At 41.1% G+C, this 13,759-nt stretch overlaps 1 pseudogene; it reads right to left on the reverse strand.

Moving 5' to 3' along the window:
- Positions 1-3,738: 3,738 nt before the first annotated feature.
- On the reverse strand, positions 3,739-12,656 carry LOC116906090 (annotated as a pseudogene).
- Between the last annotated feature and the right edge of the window lie 1,103 nt (positions 12,657-13,759).

Raw genomic sequence — 13,759 nt, forward strand, 5'->3', positions numbered from 1 at the left:
TTTGCTGGGTTACTAGAAGGGGCGTAGGCATCCATTTTGAGGTCTAGAACATTCCAAAGACACTATTGTTTTGACGGTCCCTCAGAGCAGGTATTGGCTATTGTTCAAGTCCACACAGTACTGCCTCCAACCACCCCCCCCCACAAGTGACCACAGGCCATTGGTTCATCCTGCTGTTGCTGGCTCCTTTCCAGAATCCTACCCACGTAGTTGTCTTTGTCTCAGCCCCTCACTGATACTTTGAAGCAAATGCTCTTTTGCAGTTTAACCAGCTTTTCTCGTTGTTCTTGGCAGGAGTGTGAGTCTACCACAGACTATTCTGCTTGGAAGCACACGTCCAGTGAGTCTAGTTTGTGTTATTGTAGTTTTCATTTCTGGAAGTTACAGATTCTTCATTCCCAACTCCACTTGGTAATTTTTATAGGATATATATACATATAATTTTTTAATCCTTTTTTCCCTCACATGTTTTAAGGCTTGAGTTTGAAACCTGCTTTCTGTTGTCTGAATATCTCAAGTACTCATGCTCTGGTTTGGTGTTACTCCTGTGTGCGGTTACTTCTGTAGGCTGCAGTGTATGGTGCCTCTTTAACATGAGCACGGACTCATAGATATCCTCCATGCTTTGTTTCTAGAGCTATGTGAACTGCAGGTTCCTGCCCAGACACTTGGAAACATGTGTGAGCCTTGTACCACTTCTAAACCTTGATTTGAAATTTATGGGGTTACTCAGATAATACTAATTTTTGTTGAAAATCCACATGGGGGCTAATTTTTGATTATAAACTTTGTAAGGGAAATCTTTTTGTCCCATTTATAGCTTGAATTCTGTACTTCTGTCCTAGGGCAGATCCCGGCTTTGTCTCCTCTGCCCTGATACGGTGAAAATCAAACTCAACCTTATCCTTTGTGTTTCGCTTCACTGCTCAGGACTCTGTTGGTGGTGGATTTGAAAAATGATTGTCATTTTCTGTCCAATATTTTTAGTTTACTGTAGGAGGGACTAGGTAAATCATAGTGGGAAGCCACGGTCCAGCTCAAACATTCTCGAGGCAGAGAGAGAGAGAGTTGTGCTGTAATTTAGTGTTACTTGTATACAGGAGTAAAAGGAGCAGTAAGTATTTACCTTCCCAGAACAATAACTGTAGCTCAGGCTCTACCAATACCTACAAACAGTTCTTCATTAAGAAGGAGAAAGTGATTGAACGCTCCAAATTAGCCCTGGCAAGAAAAATAACAGCTGCCTAAAATGAAGTGTTTGAGTTATGAGCCCTGTGCCACTTTGGTTTCTCTGTAGCCAAAGGCTTCGAAATCCTTATTCAATTAACCATCTTGCTGGGGAGGGAGGGCCCAGTTGCCCTGAACAAGAGCTGCCTGGTGGTGACTGCGGTGTCTCTCGCACAAGTTCAGACCTTGCAACTCTGTTTGTGTTGTTTGAACTTTCTTCCCTGTTGTAGCTAGGGACCCGCCATGGAATTTAAACACTTGTGTGGTCACTCTGTCCCCTCAGCCATTGTGTGGTTAAGCTAACGAACTTTAACACTGGCTCTAGTCAGGCAAGACTTAGAAACCAGCAGCCATCAACAGTTCTAGTTTTACAAGTAAAACTATGCAGTTTATCTGTCTTTGTGGCATCTAGATGTTCTTGCCTGCCCAGTCCAACTACTCCATAAAATGCCTTCAAAAATACATGTGAAAATAGATAAACCAACACACACACACACACACACACACACACACACACACACACACACACACACACACTAACCCTTAGGAAGTGAGTTTCACTATACAATTTTATCTGCTCTAGCAGAAGCTTCAAAATGTGTGCCTGTTTTAAAAGTTAGGTACTCGGCTAAAATGCAGAGACTGTGGGGTACGGCAGGCACGTATGCTGCCTCCTGGGCACTTTCCTTCCCCACCGCCAATGTTTTCAGTTGCTTAGGGATCCTCTTGACCGTGTCGCAAAGAATGTCTCAGAGCCGTGTGGATTATGCACACATTGGATTGCTAAGGACAAGTGCTGTGTTGAAATCTCTGGGCTTACGTTTTGCTTCCAAACATAGTTTGCGTCTAAAATCTATGTGCCTGAAAAGAGGAAGCCAGCTTCTTCTGTAATTCATAAGCTATTTCTAAAGGCAGTGCTGAGAAATTCAAGTATGCTTGGGATGTTTCCACAGCAGTTTGATAGCAAGCACATCAGTGTTTCTGCTTTAAAGAACTGTACTTCGGTTAACTGTGTATTAATCACTGATCATGACTTAGGGCCTTGATACATCATCGTTTGGTCACTTTGCAAAAGTAAAACGGTTTTGCATCTTAACTGTGGTCATCTCATAAAGAAAGCCGGGTACTTACATGGGGTGACTAGAGGGATGGGAATGCGTAAGCTTGTTTGCCAAGAGGACTGGCAGGAAAGCTTTTAAAGTCAGACTTGCCTTTCAGCTGAAGCTCCAAAATAACCCCTTTATTTCTACTTTTATAAAAACTGACCAAACGCACCATATTATAGCTGTCAGCTTAAATATCACAAATATTATTGTCTAAATTTTAAGAAAGTTGTCTGAGCCTCTTTCCTTGTGAGCCAGCTGTACAGGCCACCTACAGAAGTTCTCTGCTGCACGATTTGGTTTTCATGTGTACAGCAAGAAAGCCAATTAAAGTTGGAGTCTGTGCTCCGAGCACATCCTCCTTTCCAGTGAGCTCCTGGACTTTTATTATTTAATTCATTTACTCACCATTTTAATTGCAACTAAATCTACCTTCATTCATTAAAGTCTAATTCATCCTACCCACACAGCCAAGTTACTCTCTGCTCGAGTGCCTGGTGGAACCTGCCTGCAGCTCCCTATTAAGGGCCATTGTTAAGCCTCCTTATCCCTGCCCTGCCTCCCTCAGAATGCAAGTTTCTGGGGACCAGAGCTTCGCTCTTGTTCATTTCTTTGTGCAGGTAAATATTTGGGTATTCTTCAGTGGTGAAGCATATATTTTCAAATTACATTAGTTTTTGGTAACATTTGTATGATGTGTCTCGAAAAAAAATTGAAAGACTAAGTCTAAATGTCTTTGTCTATAATTGTGTTAAAATAGATTTATCACATCAGGCTGTCTAGCACTGGGACAGGACAGACAGGGTACCTGCCTGAAGCTTGTGACATCAATTTCAAGCAAAGGGTTAGTGAACACTGTCTCGGCTGATGATGCTAGTGTTTGGGAGACTTGTTTAGCTGGGTCATCATAACTCAGGGTTTCTTATGTAGTCATTAAGATGTGGTCTCAAAAGTCAGAAGTTTGAAAAATCTCCTCTGCTAAAGTGAAGTCATGATTTCCTTTTGCTGACTCTGAAGTTTTTACAGTTTCCACACTCCTGAGCAGTCCAGTTATATGCTCACCAAAGAAGAACAAGAACTAAATTTCTTTCCAGAACCAAGGACATGCAGATTGGTGAATAAAATCCAAGTTTCAGCCAGTGTGGAGTTCTGGGCTACTTTCCAATGCTGCTGCATCTGCTTTCAATTCCAAAGTCACTCAGTTCCCACAAAATACCTGGAGTTCTGTGAATGCAGACTGGGTTCACACACTTTCTTAGTCTTTCGGTTATGTATTATTCTTTCAAACCCTGAGCTGTATTTGCAGATATCTGAGAGGAAAAGCAAATTTTGCATGAATATCACTCCCCGAGCTATGACTCCAAAAATGAATATTTAATTATCATTTTATGCTTCTCTATGGTCTCCATCAGTTGCCGTCGTAGAGCATGTTGAAGATCCTCAGGCTTGAGGCGTGAGCTGTTCGGCAGAAGCAGGTCTGTTGTTCCAAAGGCTTTCTGAAATATTGAAGTTAGAATATTACTCCTTGTGAGTATGATATCACCACACTGAAAATCTTAAGTTGCTTTAAAAGCGTTTTCTTCTCATAAATATGCCTCCCCTTAACTGCATCTAACCAAATACACTTCTCAGTATAGTGTGTGCTTGGGAACTGTTTCTAGAGTGTACCTTGCAAAGTTAACCTTCTTGATTATGGTTGACTGCCTGCTGAGTGATTCATTTCAGGAGTGTCCTGTCTGTAATTTTCTAGGAAATGTTGCTTCTTTACTCATCAAGGAGGAGCAAACCAGAAATGCCAGCATTGTTTACCATGTGGCAAACTCCATGATCTTAATGAAGTGTGGCCACACGCTGGTGCATGGCCAGATGAATCACATTTGTCTTAAAGTTGCAAAAGGTTAGGACACTAACTGTACTCATTTTCGACCTGAAATTCATCAGACAAGAAAGTGCTATTGACTCTTAGCTTTTACATTAAACATCTAAAATTCTCTTAGCTAATAATTTTTCACTTGGGATTATCTTTTCAACTCTAGGGTCTCCCATAGCTTCGAAACCATGTATGTAAAACACAAGAGTCTTCGTTTACAGTGTTCACATTTGGGTAAAATAATAACATGGGAATTGAAGAATCTGAGTGTGTGCCATCAGCAGACATTTCCAACGCTGGAGAGGGACAGCCATTCCTTCTGTCCAGCTTGTCAGCCCCACTGTCTTTCTGTCTGCTGCTAAGAGCTGAAACCGATGTCATCATGGTTAATGTTTTGACAGATTTTATCGTAAACCTTGCTGTTGTAAATTCCCTTTGAGCCAAAATTTAACATGTTAAATGCTCACAAATGACTTCGACTGTTTGTGATCCAGAAAAGGAAATAATCGGATGTGCTATTTTAAATCATAGGAGTGGACAGTTTAACTCTTTCAGTGTTACAGATCAAGTTTTGGAAAAACTCTCCTTCTTTGCTAAAGGCCTCTACATTACCACCAGAACCATATGTACACCTTTTTGTGAGTAGGGCATTAGAAAAGATACCAAAGAGAACATTATATGATTTATGTGTTCTCAGTAAAATTTATAATCAAAATAATTCCTTTTTAAGTTCAAATGTAACACCCCCAAAATATGATCTACTTAAAAACTCTGGAGCAAACCCCTTCTTTACAGGTAGTTTCTCAGGGGGAGACCTCCATGATGACTTTTATCTGTTCTGACCACCCAGGGCATTTAAAAAACCTGATTGCAGTCATTGCTATCTCTAGGAGACTGCTGATCAAGATTCAGCTCTCCCTCTAAAGCATCTTCAATGACCATGACCATTAATATTTACCTATAAATGCGTTTGTACACAGGCTCCACTGTAGCACAGTAGTGATGACAAAAAGGAGTTTGTTACTCAGTTCTTTACCCTAGAATACCTCAAATCAACAAATATTTATTGAATGTCTACTGTGTGCAAATAACCCTGGGATGGGCAGGTTTTAAAAGCCACCCAACTTTTCAAATTGGCAAGTCAAAGCATTACTTTTTTTCAAGCATTGCAGAAGCCACTTTTGTGTCCTTAAGGACAAAGTGTACGAGGACGGCAAAGAAGAGAAGGTTAATTCACAGCATGAAAACAGGAGAGAGGACACCCTAAAATAGCATCGGTGGACTGCATTGTGTGTTATGTATGTATGTGTGTATGTGATCGTGTGCATGAGACTATGTCATGTATGTATGCATACATGTCCGTATACATAGCTATGTATTCATTCCAGAAAACTGTGAGTGTATTTGAGAGAAACAGCCTGTGCTACGGTAACATGAAAATAGATATTAACATTTGAATATATTAATATATAAATGATGGTGTATAATATTAATATTTAAATCCAGGGATTTGCTTTTAAAATAGGCTTTTACAGCTTGATTAGGGTTAAGTCCTATGATGCCAACTATCAAACCAAAATTGTTATTGTATTACAGAGCAAATATCCAACCTAAGTCTGCTGTTGTACAGGCCAGCTTACCCTAAAGTCTGCCATGGCGTGACCCCTAGTCAAAGGCTTGGCTTCTACATTGTTACCGCACAAGTTTCTGAAGAAGGCTTAATAAGAAAATTGCATCATAGTAAAATAAGCTACCTCGGAGCTAAATTTAAAGGTTCTCATTGGCATGAGAAGTAAATATAAAACTACCAGTAAGAAGCAAACGTCAAGGACTTCGCTGTCCTGCCCCAATCTCTGCACCTCATTTTGTTAATTCTCATAAAGAAAACAGTATCTGGGATCATATCAAGTAACTGAATTTATTGTCTCACGGAGATATTAAAGGAAGGCTGACTTCCTGTCCACTATTCCCGATGGTATTGGTTCTGGATCTTTTACATGAAAGATGTGTGCGTAGTTTGTGGTAGAGGTATTATTGAGATTTTTTTTACTAGGGGTATCTTATGTCAACTTAAAAAATATTTATTGAAGGGACTTATTTTTTAAGGAGGCAATTTTTGCCATCTATTCCTAGGCTAATGTTACATTTTAATGATAATCAAAACAGGCTCTAAATAACCTTCATTATCCAGAAGTTTTTCTTTTTTAAAGTCTGAAATTAATTCCTTGGTAATCTGACTGAGAAAATGCTGTTAAAATTCTTAAAATCTTACATTTGCCTAATAGAATTGTTCGGTGTTAGGGTTACCTGTATCTCTTTACATCTTAGTTACTTGACACACCGATGATCTGGTTTATTATTTTCAAAGATTCCTGACTGCTCCGTAGTAGTAAATTTCCACAGTTGTTTCTTGAGATATCCAAACGACCTTCTTAAACAAGTAAGTATTTGCCATGTGTGACAATTCTGTACTGCTTTGGTGTCTTCCATTTATATTCTTGATTGTATTATAGATGAAGTCTTTAGATATATTTTAAATAAAGTTTCACACGTGTGAAATCTAATGCTTGTAGTCAAGAGTCTCTAAGTTCTTTCTAATTTCCACTTAATTCTCTCCTCCTAAGCTCCTTTGACCAAAGTTCTTTAATATTGGGACCCTCTTACCTAAGACCTAGCCTGGATTCACCTGCCCCCTTGTGGTGTTTTTATCCAAAAAGTTAATTAATTTTTGAAACCTGACAGGACACAGTCTGAGCCAAGAAAGCTCATTCTTACTGTTTGGCATTCAGAGGCAGCGAAGTCAGTCAGTGGCTAACATAACAAGACAAAGGAAATCATTTAAGCTTTTTATTTAACCCAGAGCCTAAGAAGGAGTTGGGCACACAAAGAATAAATGTCGTGAAATAACCTGGAGTAACTTAATTTTCTCTAGAATCTCTGTTAATGACCTGAAGTTTGAGAACTAAAGAGTCATTTCAAAAGTTTTTAAAATGCAACTTAAAATTCGTTCTATGTTGACGTCTTCCTTTTTTTCCACATGTGAAGAGTCTGCTATTCTACCTAAATTTTAAGTAAAATTTCCAAGTCTCCTGTCAAAGATACACTCATACTATAAAAATAAGTTAACTATTGCATAATATATAATCACGTATTTTATATGCTTGACACAAATACGCTATTTGGCCTTCTTCAGTTACCCTAAGACTAATTATGACCCCTTTAATTGAAGATGACAGGTTTTGTAAATGGGGAAAAGATGTGTGTGTTTAATGAGCCAACTCACCTTGTCACAAAATCAGAGTCATTTTTCTAGATGCAAGACTTAAAGATTATGCCTCTGGTTAATAAGTAATAATGTAACAAAAAGGATACGTGAAGAAAAGCACTTTTCACATACATACACAGTTTGTCTTTGAGATGGTAATAGATTATTGTTATCAACAAGACCCCAGATAGCATTCTAATGACGTCTTATTTCTGTTTACAGTGGAACATTCCTAGCAGAAAAGAATTATCTTTTTCCTCCCTATTTCGTCCCCTTCAGGCCCATACCTATGCCTGGCTAGGTGGAGCTCAGAGAGACTCTGGCTTCCTGTCATCTCAGCTGAGGTCCGGAAGAAACAAAATGGAGTTCTACAGCGCCCTGTACGGGCCCCGTTTCTACTGTCTACCACTGCTCTTTGGTTTCTCTTGAATTTATAACAGTTGACCTACTAACAGGTTCCCAGAAACAGGTTCAGAGTTTGGCAGGCAAACCCAACCTCTTTGTCCTTCCAAAGTACATAAATGCTAAACTGTGCTCGTGGTGAGAGAGAGGCATTCCAGCAAGGCTAAAACCCAAGTCTCCGCTCCCCAGAAGCCTGCTACCATTTCTCCCCTAAGGAATGGTTTGCGAGTCCGCCCTTGGCATCATTTCTTCAGCCTGGATTAAGCACAGGTGACTGAGAGTCTGCCTTATCTTCACAAGGCATTAGTCACTCTATAAAAGTTAAATTTATTATGAAATGTCTTGTTTGCCTTAGCATATATCTTCTCTGGGAAGTTGGAAACAAAGGCATGTCCTCTAAGGCTCCACGCGGGGAAAGCACATCCTCCTTTGGAATTTAACCTTAATTTGAACCAAGATCTGTGAAAGAAAAGCACTTTGGTGTATTGTTCCCTAGCTCCACCCTTCTCTCCCCTTATCTAAATGCAGCTACTTTTGTGGTTTTTCGACTTCACTTTTTTTTTTTTTTAAATTCTCCCAATTCCAAAGCACGGTGCTTTCTCTGAGTTTAACATTTATCCTAAAAAAGAAGTTAAGATAATTGTAAAATTATACTTTGGAGGTGAGTCATTTTATGCAGCCTTAATTCTGATGTTCTCGAAGTTGCATGAATTCTTGGACGATTTCTTCATCTTCCTTGCTGATTTGTTATTTTAGGGTACACTCTGCTTTAGGAGTGGGGCAAACAGCTTAGTGGCAGATGCATTCACATGCCCTTGGTTTGATCCTCAGCGCAGAATAAAAAGGAGGAAAGAGAATGTAAAAACGTTCTTATCTCCCCAAAATTTATTTTTCTGAAAGTCTTTTCTAAGACTCTGGAAATGAAAATTCTAATGGAAGTGTAGATAGTCATTTATTCTAAAATAATGATTTTTGTGTATTATGTCTCTGTCAACATTACTGATATAAAACGTTCTTAGCAAAAAGAGAAAAAAGAAAGAAAAACCATCTATAAATTCCTCTGACGGAATGCTTTATTACGTTAATGTGGCATTATATATTCCACTTAGATGGTAATGCTGAAATTATTTAGATAGTTACGTTTTTGTTTTAATTTGGAAAGGAGGGAAGGTTGAGAGTATAGGATGAATGTCTAATACAGTTAGAGAATGCATGAGGTCAAATCAGAGGAGCACGGACCTCAGTACAGTCAGAGGAGGCACAATAGCAAACGGGATTGTTGTTCCCCACCCAAGCCCACCACTGACTCAGCTTTAACTAACATCAGTTTAGTGATATTTAGCAATGACAACTCTTGTAAGTATACAGACGTAGACCGTCTTACACAGCGTTCCTGTGCACAGCTAACAGCCAGGAGAGCCTCCGCCCTTCTCTGGTGGACTGGACTCTGCTTCCAGGTTCCCTTGCAAAAGCCAGCAGGGTCTCAGTTCCTGTCTCCAGCCTATCAGCTTCATGTTTTCACACTCCAGATCAGTGACAGAAGAGAACGCACACCATACAGCATTCGCAGCCGTTGACAGAGGGAGGGCAGTACAAAATCCATTTCCTTAATGCCTTCCACTAAAGTAGGTTTTTTAAGATCAAAACTCAAAATCTTCCAGCAGATGTGGATATCCTTTGGTGCAAAAACATTTATACATTATTTTCTGTCATTACTGTCTCACCAAAGCCAAAGAATTGGGTGACAAGCACATCTCACCTGTGTGTGTGTGGTGTGTGTTTACATGCTCATAATACACACACACACACACACGCACACACACACTTTGCACCATGAAGTCTTTGTATGCTCTCTCTTTTCTCGAGCTTTTCGGGACTCAGCACCACCATCAACCCCACACAGGGTTTCAAAAGTACAGCCGTCTTGTTCATCGCTCAGCCGTAGCATAAATATGACCCCATGAAATAAAGGATAGTGGCTGAAAGTGGAACTGAACTGTCAAAAGCTGCAGCCTGTGCCCTGACTTCTTTGGTGAGAAAGCATGTAGACAGAGATAGTCATCTGGCAGAATATTCACAGCACTACATCGAAGTGCTGCTTCCACGAACATTTGCAGTGAGATGAACTGCAGAGGTTGAATGAAGGCTTCACATTGTGTTTTAGTACACGAAAGAAGACACAAGTTAAAAACTAAACTAAAAGAACCAAACACCGTGATCTCCCTAAAGGAGGGCTTCCCAAGGAAAAAGCCCAGGGGGTGGAATGCAAACTAAAATAAGTGGAAAGAAACGGCATTTTAGCCAATAGTTCCTACTTTTAAACCTACAATGCCAACCAACCAGAGCTTCCAGGGACTAAGCCACTACCTAAAGACTATACATGGACTGACTCTGGACTCTGACCTCATAGGTAGCAATGAGTAGCCTAGTAAGAGCACCAGTGGAAGGGGAAGCCCTTGGTCCTGCCAAGACTGAACCCCTAGTGAACTAGACTGTTGGGGAGAGGGCAGCAATGGGGGGAGGATGGGGAAGGGAACACCCATATGGAAGGGGAGGGGGAGGGGTTAGGGGGAGGTTGGCCTGGAAACCAGGAAAGGGAATAACAATTGAAATGTAAATAAGAAATACCCAAGTTAATAAAGAAAAAAAAAACCTACAAGGAGCTCACTTAAGTCTGATGGTAGAACATCAAGGAGAAACCTGAGACTAATTATAATGTTGATTATTTACCATTCAGACAGACAGCAGTTCACTTTGAGCCACTCACTCAATCTATTAGCCCCCTATGTAACAAAACGTACAATTTTGCTTTAGTTTTCCTCCTTTCCAAAAAAAAGAAAAAATGTCAAAAATACTGCTGAATATTCTTCACACGGAGGGAAAAAATTAAAAATGTTTAGTACATACATATTCTACAGCATTCTTACCACAGACTTAGAAAAGTTTAGTTCTTACCATTTCTAACCAACAAGTCAACCAACCAACCAAGACCCACTGTCTATCTTCCCCAGAAAGGAACCCATGCTTGAGCCAAAGCTCTAAAACCAGTCACTGCCTGACCCTGCATTTGATGCTGACCCCAACCAAACGGAGCATCAAAACTATAACCACTGTAGGCTTCAGTTCCAGAATTAAATGCCCGATTAGGCCCCCTCAGCCTGACTGGTTCAGATGCTAAAAGGCCTGTCAGACCCTAACTGCTCTGCAGTTCCTCCTGAGTAGCAGCCATGGCTGCTGGGTTCATGATAAAGGCTCCAAAGATCCTCTTTCCACCCGGGCTCCACCATGGTTATTTCCCAAGCCAGCTCTGCCCTGCTCGTGTTACCAAACGCTCTCGGACTCCCAAAGCCACCAGACTACCTCCAAATCTCCCACGTCTCTAACTGTGTGTCGCTCTTGTGCTTACATTCAGCATCGGGTGTATGCACATTGATTTCTGTAATGATCAAATCTTCTGCACAAACAGACTGGACAACCTTAGCATTCGTAAATGCAGCAAAATCAAAGGCCCTGTGAATGTTTCACTCCTTCTTTAAAAGGGGAACAAGAATACCCTTGGCAGGGAAGAGAGAGGCAAAGATTAAAACAGAGACTGAAGGGACACCCATTCAGAGCCTGCCCCACATGTGGCCCATATATATACAGCCACCCAATTAGACAAGATGGATGAAGCAAAGAAGTGCAGAAGTGTAGATCGCTTCTGAGAGACACAGCCAGAATACAGCAAATACAGAGGCGAATGCGAGCAGCAAACCACTGAACTGAGAATAGGACCCCCGTTGAAGGAATCAGAGAAAGAACCGGAAGAGCTTGAAGGGGCTCGAGACCCCATATGTACAACAATGCCAAGCAACCAGAGCTTCCAGGGACTAAGCCACTACCTGAAGACTATACATGGACTGACCCTGGACTCTGACCTCATAGGTAGCAATGAATATCCTAGTAGGAGCACCAGTGGAAGGGGAAGCCCTTGGTCCTGCTAAGACTGAACCCCCAGTGAACCAGACTGTTGGGGGGAGGGCGGCAATGGGGGGAGGGTGGGGAGGGGAACACCCATAAGGAAGGGGAGGGGGGAGGGGAATGTTTGCCCGGAAACCGGGAAAGGGAATACCATTCAAAATGTAAATAAGAAATACTCAATTTAATAAAAAAAAAAAAAAAAGAAAGAAAGAAAGAAAGACATTTGCAACTTTCTCACACTGACGGAACCGTTGAAGGCCTTTGGCCAGGATGTCCTCCATATAATACCCAACAAACACCTTTTTGCTTCTCAGATGCTCATCTGGGATCTTTGCTTAGAATCTGAAAGTTGACAGTCGCACCATCGTCTGCCTGTCAAATGTCCCTGTGACATTCTTCCACTTAGGTTTCATATTCCATAGCTTAAACACAGCCAAACTCTTTCAGTTTTAGAATCTATCTTGACTTGCACTGTAAGACCCTCTCCAAAGCACTGGAATTGTCTGTAAGAGCCTCTTTGGTTGTTTTCCATGGGAAATCCAGTGCTATTAAACCAGATGTTACTATCACTGCTGAAGAAGCTCCTTTCTCCTCCATTTTCCTTTTGTTATCTTCAGGAGGGTTGGCAATACAGACTAGATCTCCCCATCCCGCATCAGGGGATGCAGAATTCCTTCCACCAGCCAGTCACCAGTCATATACACTGGATTCCTGTAGTCTAGGCTATGTGCCCTGGAAACGGGGCTGTGACTGTGCACGGCAATACTGCTCCATGGTCTTTTTGATGATATTCCAGTGTGCTCACTGTTACTCGGATAAGCTCAGACATCCTTGCTTTGTTCTCTGCTAGCTGCCAGGAAGCACAATGAGGAAACTGAGACAGCAAGAGAGCAGAGAATAGCCAAGCTACTGCTTCATGCCCACCCCAAGCAACACTTTACATGGCTATTAGTACAGATTAGCTCTACCACTTGTCTGTACTTGATTATATTCTGCTGACATTTAAATTCACAGTATAGAATAGGTTTCTTCATGGACATTATAAGTGAACAATGAACAATAAGTTCACAGTTTTAATACTTTTATATCTTAAACTCCAAGTTACTGATTTCCTTGGTTTGCATGGCTGAGTATATATTTAACACAAACTTTCCGAAAAGAGAGCGAATGCCCTTATACAGCTATTGCCTCAGGGCTCTAGAGTCTTCCCAAGGTTAATTTCAGGCAACTATCTTCTCAGCAGCAGGCGCTTATCTATTCAGGAATCGATGATAAGTGCTATCAAAAACATTTCGTGATAGCACAACTGTTCACAAGCCAGCTATGGTGGAACACACCTGTAAACAGCACTAAACATGCAGAAGCAAGAGTATCATTAGTTCAAGGACAGCCTGGGCTGCCTAGCAATTCCTTGTCTCAAAAAATGAATAAATAAATAAAAACCAGGCACTAGGGAAGTATCTGGGAGGTAGAGTGCTTGCTTCCTGAATGTAAGGTCCTGGGTTTGTAAGCCTAAAGACGGTCGTCAGACAAAATTGAAGGGAGACGGAAAAAGGACAGGCGCGGCGGGTGTGCGAAGAGAACGGTTTGGTGGTTGCTGAAATAAGGAAATGAGGGACAGAAATCATGAAAGGTGGTTCCAGATGCCCTGTGCATCGTCATGGTAAAGGCTACTGAGTTTGCGAAACTGTAGCTGCAAAACAGACAAAAGACAACCAAGATCCGGAGCGTGGGGTGTATACAGTTCAGTGGTAAAGCAAACTCCCATGTACAGGGGCTGCCGTCCAATCCCAGCACCACAGAAAAAGAAATGAAAGTGCATGTGAGTGTGTGCAGAAAAGTCTCAGAATCCTACAGAAATCCAAATATGTAAAGCTGTGCAAACCAGTTAGAATAATCAAGCATCAGACCACTCTATTAGTTCTGAGTGCT

This window comes from Rattus rattus, chromosome 7, assembly GCF_011064425.1.
Source record: "Rattus rattus isolate New Zealand chromosome 7, Rrattus_CSIRO_v1, whole genome shotgun sequence".
Classification (NCBI taxonomy): Eukaryota; Metazoa; Chordata; class Mammalia; order Rodentia; family Muridae; genus Rattus; species Rattus rattus.